General features: G+C 34.5%; 1 protein-coding gene across 1 annotated transcript in view; it reads right to left on the reverse strand.

Moving 5' to 3' along the window:
- Positions 1 to 14793, reverse strand: part of LOC111517492 (uncharacterized) — a 297412-nt gene that overhangs the window by 169098 nt on the left and 113521 nt on the right. The gene's annotated exons all lie outside the window — the stretch shown is intronic.

Here is a 14793-nt window from a genome sequence, read left to right on the forward strand (position 1 = left end):
TGCTACTATTTCTCTGGTCAATCATGTTTTAACCAAATTTGAAAATGGCAAAAAATCGATCAGTATTCTATTTAATCTGTGGCGTGCGTTTGATACCATCAACTTCTTCTCGATGAACTTTATGACATTGGAGTTCGCGGCGAAAGTCAAAAATGGATTGAGACTTATCTGACTGGCAGATCACAATCTGTTAAGATTAGGCTCAAATCGAGAATATATTATTCTGAAAATCTCAACATGTGTTCCCCAAGGTAGTGTCCTGGGTCCTAATCCCTTTCTCTTATTCGGCAACGACGTCTCTATTATTAATCAACAACATTGAACTGTACAATTTGCTGATGACACGTCCTTCTTATTGAGATCTTTTTCTTGTGAAGGGTTAGCTGACCAGGCTGATATTGCAGTTACTAGTATGCTTAAATACTGCGCCAGAAACGGCCTCGTATTAAATAGCAATAAATCAAATACCATTGTTTTCTCGCCTAGAGAAATGGATTGTAGTATATTGGTTAGAGCTAATACTAAATCAATTGTGCAGAAAAATCAGTCAAATTCTTAGAGTTGAAAATTGACTGCCAATGATCCTGGAATGATCAAATTCACACTATTCCTTTTAAATCATCCAAGCATTGTTTCGTTATTTGGAATCTCAGAAATTCTGTTCCCATTAATATTTCATATGTCTATGTCTATATTCACTCATGTCTAAATTAGTGCTTAGTCTGCTACGGTAACTGCAGCAGATTGAATGATCTGTTGATTGCTCAAAAAAAGATACTGAGAACCATGTGTTTTAAAAAATATGGCGATTTTTGTAAGCAGTTATTCACTGTCACCTACATTAAGAATCATTACCATGAGTTTCAGCAAAGGAATACTATCCGCATAGCTGCTGGTTATACTCTTAGGCAAAATTATAATCTGATAGTTCCTGAACACAAGTTAACATCTGTATCAATCAAACGAACCTCATATTATGTCTATACATTTTCATTTTGAATATAGAAAGATGAATCAGAATGCATACCTTTAAGAAAAACAAATGCGAATAAATCAGAATATCTCAATCGAGACAGTCATGCTATTTTAGTGCCGGAACCACGTAACTGAAGACGCGGAATAAAGTAATAAGTTTGCATCTTTATGTGACAAGTTGGATGGAAATAGCATAGGTTCTATTCACGTCTCAAGTGGATGATTTATTTTTCGCCATAACAGTTGGCAACGTGTGCTCATTGTGAGACGGTTTTCACATCAAAAAGCGTTTGAATGAGGAGTGCATTTACATGGCTGTCACCTTGTGACAGATACGTATCAATTCAATGGATCAAAGATACACAAACACTCGACTTTTGGTTCTTCATTTATGGACTTTTTTTCAGTTTGTGTCTGAAAGTTACTTCTTTGCATGATCTACACATCCATGTATAGAGTTACTTATTTTCAAATTGATTACTTCCTTCCTTTCTTTGGAAGATTCCCACATTTTTCTGTATTAAGATGGAGTAGTAGAAAGCCAAAAACTTTCTTTCCCAAAAATTAATCTCTCCTAAAAATATAACTCCTTCAATTCAATAAATCTGTATTGAAATAACATAATTTTGATGTTTAATTTGAAATAGGCCACTTTACCCCTTTATGAATTTTTATATGTTATTTTTATATGTAATATGTATATGAATTTGTATATGTGATTCAATAAATAACATCTTCTGTACTCCGTTCCTACAAAAAATAAATTTTTATGTACCACGCCTCAACTTAAGATACGAGAAAACATTTCATTGTCAGAGTAGTAGAACAAATGTGAATCTCAAAGCACCAGTAAATTTAATGTGTTATAATTTTAATTTAGTAGATATGTAACATATGTGACATTAATGGAAACTCTTTGAACTTTATCAAGGAGTGTATCTTACATTGTGTAACGGAACGGTAATAGTAGGGAGTGTACCGTTATGCTATTTAACAAAAAAAGCTAAAGAAAATCCCTCAAAAACGATTTACTTTGAGTGGATTGCGGCTGTCTCATCAGAGTCCTGAGATTGGTACTAGTTCTTGAAATCGAAGCTGATCAGTGTATCGAGAAGCACGATATGCGGTGTGATAACACATAAATATCATTATCAAAATAGCGAATAATTGAACTGGGCAGTGAAGAATGGCGGACAATCCACCACACCGAGTATTCAACAATGTTCGTCCTTTTTCATCGCTCCAACATACCACAGAGGGCGCAATCATATTGAAGTCGTTTTGAGGGTACAAGGTGAGGCAAAATTAAGTAAATAAAAATAAATATGTTAGCCGTTCCGCAACACATAGAACCTTTCATTTATAGTTTTTTTATATAACTTTCATTTGTTTTATGTCAACCTCGTGAAGGCTAATTCATTTATAATATGTCAATTGAATCTAATTATACTACCTATTCCATTTATATTATTGATATCATTTGTAATTTGTCAATTTGATATGTAATATGTGATTTTAATTGAATTGAATGCTTTTTTTAGTATATTTTTTACGAAAATAGAAATCAACATCATTTCATTAATTTTCCCAAATTTTACATGCATTAAAAAAAAAGGCAAATTGATTGTCAATCTGGGCTTTTCCTCAGAAGATTCAGACATGAGACATTGTGCAGAATCCATTATAGTCAAGCTGGATTATGTGGCATACTGCCAACGATTCTCTTCTATCACCAATTTCACCTTTGATGTGCTATATTCTGTTTAGCAAATATGCCAATCGTAAAAAGTATTTCGCAGACACATTTGAGAAGTTTGTACTTCTCGAAAATAGATAAGCAACTGTATCGAAAATTCAAATTGAAAATCAATCTCACTAATCTCTCTTGAGCTTGTCAGGAACGACGTTCTACCAGAATATTCAGATTGATTTTTGAGAATTCAATAAATGCCTGGCTAACCTTTTAAATCAAACAAAATGGTTGAGGCTTTCGTGGGCGAGATTTTCAATGTCATTATTTTTCGGAGGTGAAGGCCGTCGATTTTTGGAATTTCTTCCTGACGTTTCGCTGGCGCAGGTAAATCTGATAAAGCAACAGTGTAAAATTATTCAAGACTAGTAGATAAGGCAACATTGTGAAATTAATTTAAGACAATCACGACGCAGGTACTTAGCAGAGGTATCTGTGGTATGAATAAGAACAACATTGTATATATATTTAGTTCAACCTTCCTCTTGAAGATAATCACTTGGTGATCGAAACATGTGTCGAGGTGTCAAAAATAACGGTTTGGTGTTGGGATAGAACTCCTTCAATATTCATTACTACACCGAAGGTTCCAAACAGAGCATCACATGTGAGATTTTAATTTGGTCACCTATATCTACTGATATTTTTCAATTGTCAACCAATGTGTTTCGAAAAAATTACTACGCCATTGGATTCACATTTATTTCCAGCGAAGTATCATAAAAACAGTTGGTCATAATCTAAAAAACAGATAATCACGAAAACACTGTGTTTAGTTGTAACAATGAGTTAGTACAGTATGATCAATTGTATATTATTCAACGAGCGAGAAATGCGGTCATTACTCTTGAGTATGAAGCTTGTCGTAATTCATTCGAGTGAGTGTTCAACCATTTTTCGCAAATAGAATACTATATTTTCTATACGACTTAAATCAGGAATATTTTGAACTGAAATTCATTCGTGAAGAATGTCCCGAATGGGAGTAATATCATGAAATTTCATAATGAGGACCAACCTGAAAAAGAATCCAAAAATACATAACATTTTCGTTATTTCATTTAATTTCAAATGAGCTACGATCATTTCTTCACAAGCTCCGAATTGAAGTAAATGTTTCACAAAATTGCTCTGAAAAAAGTGTATAACATAAAGCGTCATCTTCATTAACTGTCAGTTCAATGATTAGGTGTGACATTTGAAAATATATTTTAAGGTGGCTGAATGAATCTTTATACTGCTATTGGGATTACCACATATAATAGTGTCCCGGTTTACTTTTTACAATTTTTTTGTCAGTAGTTTTTCCAAAATCGAGTAAAAACAATGGTTGTGACGTAACATTTAATATGAACCCGGCAACACCGGGTATTGTATAATTTAGTTTTACATTTATTTCTGTAATATTGTTGTTCTAACAGTGTGTGCGACATCACCAACTTGTTTTCGAGGTAGATTTGATGGTTAGTTCCAAAATTGAAAGGCATTTCATATCACGAAGCAAAGATATATTTGATTGATTAGTACTATTTGAATAGTTATGTCGTATATTCATTCATGTACTTTGCTTTACAAAAATTATATAAGTTTTGGAACGTGGTTTGAAAGAGGGGGGAATGTATCGATAGTAGTTACGTCACAGCCATTTTTGAAACTTCGATTTTTCTTGTTATTGGAAGAATTTAATGAATGATAAATGGAATGCAAAATGTAAAGATCTATTCTCAGGCCTACTTGCAATCTGTTATTAGCCTCGAAAGTGTTGAATAATGTATTTAGTAAACTGTAATTAATTCGAAGGTGTCATATAATTGACGCTTTTTTCAATATTCATTGGAAAAATGTTTTAAAAGGAGGGGAACTATTTACACGCAATTAGTGTAAAATCAGAGTAAATTTATGCAAAATATCGATATTTATTTTCTTTAGTTCTTTCCATTATTTTGTGTCATGACTGCAAAATTACGTGAAAAGTAGCGTTTTTGAAAAGTAGCTCTGTACAAATAAGGAACATAGATTACTGAATCATTTCAGATCACTTCAGCCAAAAATATACTTGATGTAGGATGTCTCAAACCAATAATATTGAAATTGAAAGGTCAAAATTTGTACGCATATTGCAAGAAAGTGGTAAAGTAAAACGTTTGAAATATTTTTTAATGTTTTTACTTGCGAGATTTTACACACAATAACAGCATGTGTTTCACTATCTATATAATATCTTCTTTAGCTGTTGCGCTTGATATTTCTAAGGACTTTGATGATGTGTGGCAAACTTTTAAGTTCAACTCAGTACACCTCGAAATTCACTGTTCAAAAACTCTTTCATTTGGAGAACTGCATTTATGTGGAATAAACTCTCTGAGATTGTTTTTTCAAATGAATTTTATCTCTTGCGATTCATAGCTCCTTTTGCTTATTCACCGCTCTTAGAACGTTTTAAGAATTTTCCTGTAGTGCATGTGTTTTGTATTAAAAAAACAGGTATAACGATATTTTTTTGAGACTATTGAATCTGGAAACAAATAATTTTGAATACTGACCTATTACCTGATGAAAATCACAACACAACAAAGTTTTTGTTTCGGGGTTGAAATTAGATGATTTTAATGTATTTCCACGTGTTAAAACCGAAAGTGACCATAAAAATTATATATTAGCTCTTGTTTTCAAGATATAGTATCATTATATTATATATATGTATATTCTTCGGCCTGTACCACACTCAGACAATTTGCCAGTCCCTTCTCCACCCCAAAACTATGAAATTTTAGAGGAAGGTGATGAAGACTGTTTAGAAGGAGCAACCCATCCTTCTACATCCTATGACCCTGATTTTGAGGTAAGCGATAGGTCTAGTGATCCGCACAGAATTAGTCAAGCAGAGTTGAGTGACCTTATAAGAGATCTTCGCTTGTCTAAGGAAAAGGCTGAGCTGTTAGGGTCAAGACTACAACAGTGGAATCTTCTAAAACATGATGTGAAAATATCTCAGTACAGACAGCGTCAAAAAGATTTGCTTCTTTTTTTTGAGAAAAAAGTTAACCTCGTAGTTTGTTCTGATGTTAATGGTTTGATGGACTGCTTGAATTTGGATCACACTCCATCTGAATGGAGACTGTTTATAGACTCTTCAAAACTAAGCTTAAAAGCTGTACTTCTGCATAATGGAAATCAGCTACCCTCTATTCCTATAGGTCATGCAGTTCACATGAAGGAAACGTATATAAATATGAAAACACTTCTCCAATCAATCAAATATGAACAACACAAGTGGCACATCTGTAGTGATCTGAAAGTCATTGCTATACTCCTAGGAATGCAATTAGGGTTCACCAAGTACTGTTGTTTTTTGTGTCTGTGGGACAGTCGGGATAGAAAATCTCACTATAAAAAAATGAACTGGCCTACACGAGACCTAAACCCTAATGAGAAAAATGTAGTTTACGAGCCTCTTGTAGATCCTAAGGATGTTCTCCTTCCCCCATTACATATTAAGTTGGCACTAATGAAAAACTTTGTGAAGGCCATGGACCAGGAAGGACAAGCTTTTAAGTACTTGAGAGCAAAGTTTCCCAGGTTGAGTGATGCTAAAGTCAAGGAAGGCATCTTTATTGGGCCTCAAATCCGTGAAATCGTAAATGATCCTGCTTTTGACATGATTTTAACAGGAAATGAAAAAAGAGCCTGGGAAGCCTTTAAGGGGGTTGTACATGGGTTTTTAGGTAACAAAAGATATGATAACTTCACAGCATTGGTTAAAGAGCTTCTTCAAGCTTACCACCAACTTGGATGCAACATGTCCTTAAAAATTCATTTTCTTCACTCTCATCTTAATTTCTTCCCACAAAACTGTGGAGCTGTGAGTGACGAACATGGAGAAAGATTCCATCAAGACGTTGCCTTAATGGAACAGAGATATCAGGGCCGTTGGAATGAAGCAATGCTTGCAGACTACTGCTGGTCTGTGTGTAGGGATGCTCCAGAAGTGTTTTATAAAAGACAAGCTAAACGACAGCGATCTTACAATGAATCGGATGGACTTAATTGAAATTTGGTGGTACAAACTTCTTTTATTTGTCAAAACACTAAGAATAATGTTTTTTTTATTAATTTTGTACTTAAAATATTCTAAAAGAAACATAACAATATTGTTTTATGTACTTTCACTTTTCACGTATAGTATAACTACTCTTTAAGATTAAGTACTGTGTATCTCAAAAACCAGAGCTAATAAAAATTTTTCATTGTTATTTTCGTTTTTATCACCCCAAAATTAGTAGAAATTGACTAATTTAGTGTAGGAAACATTCAAAAACTATTTTTTTGTTGTTTTGTGAAATCAATAACACTATAGATGATAATAATTGACACTTTGAATTCAATTTAAGTCACTACAAGGTGGTTTTATGAGTCAACTGCATTGTTTTTTCATTGAAGAGTTTCGAAAAACCCATCAGTGTAAAAATAGACGAGGCTGACAGTCTATCAGTGTTGCCGAAAGTTAAAATATAAATTTCAGAAATGGAGTAAATATGAAAACCCCATATTATTGTTTTCTGGGCGGCTACTATAGAAAATGGGTGTAAATGTTCACTTATCACGAGTACACGAATACATACATATTCATTATTTTGAGGCTCCTAGTAGATATGACAATTTGTTGATAAAAATATCTACATTCATATTCATTAATCATTGTCAAGCAAACAACAATTTACTCAAATCAAATATCAATCAAAACCCGGACATCTACAACAATTATTATTAATGGTAAAGTAATTGGTGTTTTATTTGCAATCTATTCAAATTTGCAATAATTGATTACATACATTGCTAGCCGGTGATTTAGATTAAGCAATCAATCATTCCTATAGGAAACAACTAGCCAATGATAATGATATATTTTTTATTTTTCAGCCAAGAACATCTAGAAAAAAAAAACAATATAAATCATTCATGTAGTAACCTGTTGCGACCTACATTTTTGTCATAGTTTTATAACAGCTGAAAAACAGTATGTCTGCAACTATCGATTTTGATTTTCAGAATGGGAAGTACCTTACCTGAAAACAATAAAGAACGAAAATGCAACCTTAACCTTGAAAGTAATACACTACGTGAAAAAAACTAATACAGTTTGTGAGGCCGCTTGAATTAATTTTACCGCGCGGTAGAATAAATTTAACGATGACTCTCAAGGTATTGACTTGAAGCCTATGATAAAAAGGTAATTATAATATCGTATTCATCTCAACAGCTTTTCAATCACCACTATAATTGTGACCATTATTTAAAATATTGAAATCTATATGGCTAGTTAGTCTTGAGAGGTAGGCATATGCCATCACAAATTGTGGACCTATAAAAGGAAAACAATTTTTACCAATTTTTTTTGTTGAACTCAAAGGAATCAGGTATAACTTTTGATACAAGATCGCAGGGTAGCACAACTTCTTCTCATGGGTAACATCATCATATTTCAAATAATCCACAAAGAAGCTTTCTTTTGAATGACCATATGGATTTCAGTATTCAGTCAGACAGATCACGACAGGGCTCTTTATTCATAATATTGGGTTGTTTAAAAAGATTTGTCCGTTTTAATGTCATTACATGTCATGGCAGGATCAGGCAAAAACCTTATCGAATCCCGAACATAAAATTTTTATACTGACGGAATTAATCGACTTGTATTACGTTGGCAAAAGTTCAATGATACAAAGGACGCTCAACTTCTGAGAGTTGTCGTTCGTATGGGGGCGGCAGCTGATTAACGGATTAACAGATTTAAACGCTTATTTCGATTTAATTGAATGATGACTATTCACTGAGATATTACAGTTTAAAGTCGATTCATAAAAACAGACATAACTTTTGAAATACCCCTAAATGTATGGAGTTGGAAGTGAAAATTGTAGTAAAACCTTCCATTTTCAAAAAATATATGTCAACTCATGAAATATAAATATCAAACCTCAAAGCATTTCAATAGATCTCCACTGAAAATCAGAATATTTTAATTCTCGTCTCTCTTAAGATATACAACAATGAAAAAATTCAAATATTCGTGACTCTTAGGATGAAGAAATAAAATTAATAAAACTTGCAAGCTGAATATTTTTGAATATTTCTACTTCTTTATTTATAACTACATATTCCCAGAACTTCAATCATATTTGAAAACATATTTGAATATATTCTGGCAGTAAAAAAAATATTGGAGTTCACTATGAGAATTCAATTATTTCAAAAACCAATTTCTGCTTGATAACGGATTCCTACAAATGAATTGATGGATGTAGCCGTTACTACGTGGTAGAAGATCATCATGAAAAATGAAAAATGGAAATTTCTATGTTTCATGAACTCCTACAAAGTTAATAATTATTATAGTTATTCATAACTCAAAGCATATCGAAATAGAAAAGAAATGGGAACCTTTTAATAACATTCTAGAATAACTTTTATATATTTCATTAGAGAAGAAAGTAATACCAATCATGAAATTATGAAACAACAAAAATTAATTGGCGCTCCGGGGCGACTTGATTGATTCCAGTGACACATTTGCTTTTTTAGCTGCAGGAATACCCGGAAAAACCTGCAGCACCACATAATTTAAAGATCTTGATCTGCCAATGTCCTCTCTTTCATAAAACAAAATGTATCCAGAGGCTCTAATAAATTCAAGACATCGCCAGAACACTTAGTGACACGATTATCGTCAAACTTAAACCAGTCCGTCTCGTCTTTGACCAATGCGTGATAATGACTAGATTTAACGCCAGAACCACAGTGAACAATGACTGCTTGAATATTATGATAGTGGTCTGCTAGAATGAAGTGTTCATCTATTTCGAACCTTCGTAAGAATTTGGTGCTTCCGTCAGACATGAGTAATGTTTGAAGATCATCAGTGTTATTATTAGATTGACTGGTGCCTCAGCTATACTTGTTGTCTTATAATAGTCAGTTCGTTTGGCGCATATTTGGAAATACAGTTGACCATCACCCATTAAAGTTCCATTTTCAGATGATTAGCACAAGCTCAGCACGGACTCGTTATCAGTCATATTAGGAAACGCTAGTTGCTACCTCTACGTTTTTGCTACCTCTTGAACATTTACTACAAACTAAACAAGTGAGGATTTTTCCAGCAAAACGTCTACAAACCTAAGACGAGATAGACTCTACGGAATCATCCAATCCAGAAGGGTCAGAAGTGTTGATTCTGATATTTTTTTGCTCACGAATAACAAGAACACCAAGAATTCAAAGCAATCCTCTTGTTGTCCTTCAAAGACTCCAGGAAATCACTTAGTGGGAAAGATGATACACTCTCACGAAACTGCAACTGCATGAACATTTGTTTGAGTTTGGTGAATGAGTAGGAAACATTCTCGTTCATCGTTAAAACCTTGTTCTTGAGATTCTTCTTCATGAACAACACTAGTAAAATGTTATTAATGTGTTTCCTAACCTATCTAATACAATTTTCCTCTCAATATTTTTAAGATAACTGATTCTTAAGGAGGAACATGTTTCACAGAATCTGTATCAGAACCATTTCTCAAGCTACAATCGATCCTTCCAAGTGATGAAGGGTTTTGTAGAGGGATCGATTCGGCTCTTCCACTGACAGTTAACCAGAACCACAAGAACTGCAGCTCATATTCATTAGAAAGGAGTTCAATTGTCGAATTTGATATAAAATGGTTTGAAATCCCTGAAAGAGCCAGTACAATTGAAAATCAAAATGAATAAATGAAAATAACACTATATTGAGCCAAAAAACCTATAATAAAATTACAATAGATTGAAATACAAGCAAAGAACATTGAACAAAGAACATTGACGTTACCTCACGAAACGTTATGAGGTAACGTCATGAGGTAATGAAATTCACCATGAAACATTGTCAATCATCTTCAAGCAAACTTTCCTTCATTTCTAATATTGGCTTTAACTTCGATTGAAAAAAAATGAAGATTTTGGAGATCAAATGAAAAATATAAAGACAGTATAATATAATTCTTAACTAATTGGAGGATTCAATATTTCTCTTGATTACATTTGAATGAAAAATCTTATTGAAAAGGGTAATGATAGGGTAAACGCAATTCAAAACAGTTCAACGACTGAAACGTGTGAGAAGTTCAATAATTGTCGGTTTTCTAGATTCATCCTCTTCAGTCGACGCTTAGGAGTAGACGGAGTGAGGACCTTACGGAGACCAGCTACTAGGCCTGAGGAGTAGGCAGATTGAAGCCCCGACGTCAGGTCACAAAACGCTTAAAGCTTGTTTTTACTACATATGAAGTAGGCAGATTGAGCCTCATTGTAGTCAAACCTTTTCGAAAATAGCTTCAAAGCCGAAGTCGAAACATCGAATAAGTGAAAACACCAGACGAGGTTCAACCCGGACTTCAGATTATGAACCTACTGACATTGGAAACCTTTCTTGCTTTGCATGAACTCTACTGATCTTTCTTCCCTTCAATGATTTGAATGGAAATTTCTTGAATGAATTAACCAAGGTTGACCTGTAACCCAAAAGTAATCAGACGACAGAAACTCGAAGCAACAGGTGTGCAGAGGTGATTATTCAAATGAACTAATATCAATCCAAGTTTCAATAGTGCCCGCGAGCGTCGAATGATTTTATGTTTCCGAAAACAGTTTATTCTGGAAAAGTTGAAATAGCGAAACATCTTGAGATGTTAAACAACTTCATTTACATGAGTATGAATTGATTCATCGATTGATTTTACTTCATATACTACTCAACAAATATTAGGGAATTGGATTGGGCGGACACACCTTCATTGGATCTTACTCAGCTATCTAAAGATTGGCTGAATGCTTATGCCCGTTAGGGAATGCACAAACAAAAATAAATTTTATTAATTATACAAATAATAATGGGAATTATTCTACTTTGGACCACCATATCCACGATGTATCGGAATATTCAATACAAATGAAAGGAAACAATACTTAAATAATATTGTGGTTATTGTTTTCTACTATTATTTTTTCTATCTTCTCGGCCCGAAACTTTCCAACTTTTCCAAGTTGAAAAAACAGCAAAAAGTTGGGACTGTTCTCTTACTTGGGAGAAACTAAATATTTTTGAAGTTCTCAAACAACTCAGAATTTCAAAGTATGGGATCTCCAAGTTATGCATTTTGGGAAATCCCGACCTTCTCTTGATTCTTTCCCTTTTCTTATAACCTCTTCCTTTCTTTTCTCTCATTTTTATTTTTTTGAATTTTTATTCATTTTTTTACCATAATTTTTTTCAATCTTCACGGCCCAAAATTTCCTAACTTTTTCTCAAGTCGAAAATGCAGGGGAGGGAGGCTTTCCCCCATCCACCCCCATGGCGACGGCTCTGATTCTACTATATGCAGTACGGAAGAGAACAGGTATCCTCGTTTGATGGATATTTTGTTCAGTTATGTACAGAGGGGTCTGATGAAAAGTAACCACGTATGTTTCCAGTTTCAATGAAATTCAACCAGAAATTGCTGAACATTTTGTACTGTTCTCAGAGTAATTTGCTGGCTCGCTTGTCTGATCCAGTCTTTCTCATAACCCATTATATCAAAGAATATAAATTTTCACATCCGCGAATACCTGTGTGAAAGCTATCTTTTCGGGTTTCTCAGCCGTAATCTGCAGGTTTTTATACCTGACGTTTCGTCTACTACTGCGGTAGACGATAAAAACAGTTATGTGGTAACGGTTGTAGTGCCCGTGTTGGTGCAAGAGTTGTTGTTCCCGTTGTTCTGAACCGACTCGCAGCTTTGAGAAATTCGATATACTCCAGGTATTGTTAAAGGTGTGATCTGTGAATGCGAAGTGACAGCAAGCGATGTAAGATGCGGGTAAGGACAACTAGAGGCTGCCAGCAGTATGAAGGGGTGAGTGTCAAGGCTATGGAGTCTCATCAAAGAGATCAAGCTAGACAATGAGCTCTAACAACCATTGAGCATCAGAATAGATCTGAAAAGGTGGCAGTGAATCAGGCCATGGGCTAGCTCCCAGACAATCCGGTCTATGACATTTCCAACATAGATAAAGAAAGCTTCTCCCTTGACCAGCCCAGCTTTGACGTTTCTATCTCCTGGTTCGTATGGCCTGCTTGAATTCTTTTCAGTTCTACCTATTCAAGTAACATTTTATTGTGAGATTTTCACTGGACAGTTTTCGAAACTGCATTAACCTCGACAAATGTTTCGATACATAATACCTTCCAAACGTGTTCATACTGGCCTTATTTTACTGAACTGGACTTACCGGATAAATATGTAATAATTTGAGCAAATTTATTGAAGTAAATAAAGACAAAACTTCATTGTCGACTGACCTGTGGTTGTTGCACAATATTGGTCAAACGGAAAGATCCTTTTTTCAAAGAATGAAAGATATTAGGAGTATTTTTTCAATGTGAAAATCAATTTCACATTTGCAAACCATATTTTGGCAGAGGGACTTCCCCGCGACTATGAACGGTTACTTTTGGATGGGATAGGTTCGAGACTTAATCTTTTGGATTGCTAAGTAATCATTGGTTGGAAAATTCTGAAAATTTATGGAATGACTAATTTGACTGAAATTTTCGCCTCTTTTGAATTTTTTTTGTCATGTAGAAATTGGTACTTATTTTATTATATGTCCATTTGATGAGTTTGTTTAAAAAATTTTTTACCATGTTTGGGATTTAGATTTTTTTCAAGGACAAAATACAAGCACTTACAGGAAAATCTTCAAGACGATCTAAGAAAGGTGCCTGTGAGACAGTAGCGATTCATAATGGATTTGAATCGCTGGCGATTAAATCTATTTGGAATGAAGTTTATTCCACATGAAAGCAGTTTTCCAAATGGAAAAGTTCTTAAACATTGAAGTTCGAGGTGTAATGAGTTGAACCTCAAAACGATGAGCAGCCACAGTCCGTCGAGTATTTCTGATATGTATCACTCTTGGTGGGATCAAATGTGCCCAGTCACTCGAACATCTCCTGTGGAAGTATCTACAAAAGAGAGACTAATCTCCAACCTTTCTTCGATGTTCCAGGCTATCAAGGTTGCACGTGATGTCCGCGTCTCCAAACAGGCGGATGGCTCTTTTCTGGATGGAATCCAGTAGCTTCAGGGTATGTTTGAGGGCGGTGCTCCATACATGAGAACAATAATCCTAAGAAAGTCTGATCTTCGTCAAAAGCATCAAAAGTTGCTGAGATGTGTATGGCTTTCTGGTCCGGAACAGTGTTTCAAGTTTTTGAGAAGCAGCCTTTGTAATTCCAGCGACATGATTGTGCCAAGACATATTGGTTTCCATTTCAACCCTCAACAAACTTATCGAAGCAGGTGTCTGACATTTATATTCTTGGAGAAAATCGATGCCTGCGTTTTTGTGGCATTGAATTGAACCTAGTTACTTTCACCCCAAAAGATGTGCCTCCGTATTCAATGTCCTGGAATCAAATTGGAACGACAAGACAAGTGTGATGTCGTCAGCAAAGCAATATATTAAATTCTAGATTTTTTTCCAGTAATTCGTTGACATACAATAAAAATATGGTTGGAGACAATATGGATCCCTGGGGAACATCTTCGTTGATGGTGAAACTATTGGGAATATGCTGAACGCGAGAAATCTTTTAACACCTTGACACATGTTTTGATCACCAAGTGATCGTCTTCAAGAGGAAAATGATCCTATTGAAGAGTATCTACAAGGTGTTCATTAAACATACGGCAAAAAGTCAGAGTACTTTTTCTTGAACTATTCTAAGGATATTTTGTTCCGTGATGATTTTGGATAGTGCGCTTTGTTTCGAAGATATGGGGCGGAAAAGAGTTTCAACAATTTTGGTAATTCTAAAGTTATTAACGAAACCGAAAAAAGAGTAAAGCGTACTACACTGGACTTACCAAGTAATAACAAATCTAACAATTCCGTTAATATTTATCAACAACATTCCGATTACTATAAACGGCTGCAGACATTCAATTTGCTGGGTGTAAGGCAATCAGAAACGATTCTGGTGTTTTTGA

This window comes from Leptinotarsa decemlineata, unplaced genomic scaffold (genome assembly GCF_025532065.1).
Source record: "Leptinotarsa decemlineata unplaced genomic scaffold, Ldec_3_MD MMD2_tig00026330_RagTag_RagTag, whole genome shotgun sequence".
Classification (NCBI taxonomy): domain Eukaryota; kingdom Metazoa; phylum Arthropoda; class Insecta; order Coleoptera; family Chrysomelidae; genus Leptinotarsa; species Leptinotarsa decemlineata.